Genomic DNA, 1645 nt, shown 5'->3' with positions numbered 1-1645 from the left:
CACTCCCTCCACACTGATCCTCTGACAATGCTGCACTACCTCCACACTGATCCTCTGATAATGCTGCAATCCCTCCACACTGACCCTCTGATAATGCTGCACAACCTCCACACTGATCCTCTGACAATGCTGCACTACCTCCACACTGATCCTCTGATAATGCTGCAATCCCTCCACACTGACCCTCTGATAATGCTGCACAACCTCCACACTGATCCTCTGACAATGCTGCACTACCTCCACACTGATCCTCTGATAATGCTGCAATCCCTCCACACTGACCCTCTGATAATGCTGCACAACCTCCACACTGATCCTCTGACAATGTTGCTCTCCCTCGACACTGATCATCTGACAATGCTGCACTCCCTCCACACTGATCCTCTGACAATGCTGCACTCCCTCCACCCTGACCCTCTGATAATGCTGCACACCCTCCATCCTGACCCTCTGACAATGCTGCACTCCCTCCACCCTGACCCTCTTATAATGCTGCACTCCCTCCGTCCTGACCCTCTGACAATGCTGCACTCCCTCCACACTGATCCTCTGACAATGTTGCTCTCCCTCGACACTGATCCTCTGACAATGCTGCACTACCACCACACTGATTCTCTGACAACGCTGTACTCCCTCCACACTGATCCTCTGACAATGCTGTCTTCCCTCCACACTGACCCTCTGATCATGCTGCACTCCCTCCATCCTGACCCTCTGACAATGCTGCACTGCGTCCACACTGTACCCCTGGCAATGCTGCACTCCCTCCACACTGATCCTCTGACAATGCTGCACTACCTCCACACTGATCCTCTGACAATTCTGCACTCCCTCCACACTGACCCTCTGACAATGCTGCACTCCCCCCATTCTGACCCCCTGACTATGCTGCACTCCCTCCATCCTGACCCTCTGATAATGCTGCACTCCCTCCATCCTGACCCTCTGACAATGCTGCACTCCGTCCACACAGTCCCCCTGACAATGTTGCACTCCCTCCTCACTGATCCTCGAACAATACTGCACTACCACCACACTGATTCTCTGTCAACGGTGCACTCCCTCCACACTGATCCTCTGACAATGCTGCCCTCCCTCCACACTGACCCTCTGATAAGGCTGCACTCCCTCCATACTGATACTCTGACAATGCTGCACTCCCTCCGTCCTGACCCTCTGACAATGCTGCACTCCCTCCACACTGATCCTCTGACATTGCTGCACTTCCTCTGCACTGACCCTCTGACAATGCTGCACTCCATCCGCACGGATCCTCTAACAATACTGCCCTCCATCCACACTATCCTCTGACAATGCTGCACTCCCTCCATCCTGACCCTCTGACAATGCTGCACTCCCTGCACAATTATCCTCTGACAATGCTGCACTTCCTCCTCACTGATCCTCTGACATTGCTGTACTCCCTCCATCCTGACCCTCAGATAATCCTGCCTTCCCTCCACACTGATCCTCTGACAATGCTGCACTCCCTTGACACTGATCCTCTGACACTGCTGCACTCCCTCCACCCTGACCCTCTGATAATGCTGCACTCCCTCCATCCTGACCCTCTGATAATGCTGCACTCCCTCGACACTGATCCTCTGACAACGCTGCACTCCCTCCACACTGATCCTCTGACAAT

The 1645-nt window shown here is 53.9% G+C and overlaps 1 protein-coding gene across 1 annotated transcript in view; it reads right to left on the bottom strand.

The window, feature by feature from the left end:
* Positions 1-1645, bottom strand: part of LOC122562927 — an 85604-nt gene that overhangs the window by 26056 nt on the left and 57903 nt on the right. The gene's annotated exons all lie outside the window — the stretch shown is intronic.

This window comes from Chiloscyllium plagiosum, chromosome 26 (assembly GCF_004010195.1).
Source record: "Chiloscyllium plagiosum isolate BGI_BamShark_2017 chromosome 26, ASM401019v2, whole genome shotgun sequence".
Classification (NCBI taxonomy): domain Eukaryota; kingdom Metazoa; phylum Chordata; class Chondrichthyes; order Orectolobiformes; family Hemiscylliidae; genus Chiloscyllium; species Chiloscyllium plagiosum.
This window is presented reverse-complemented; position numbering and strand designations above follow the sequence as displayed.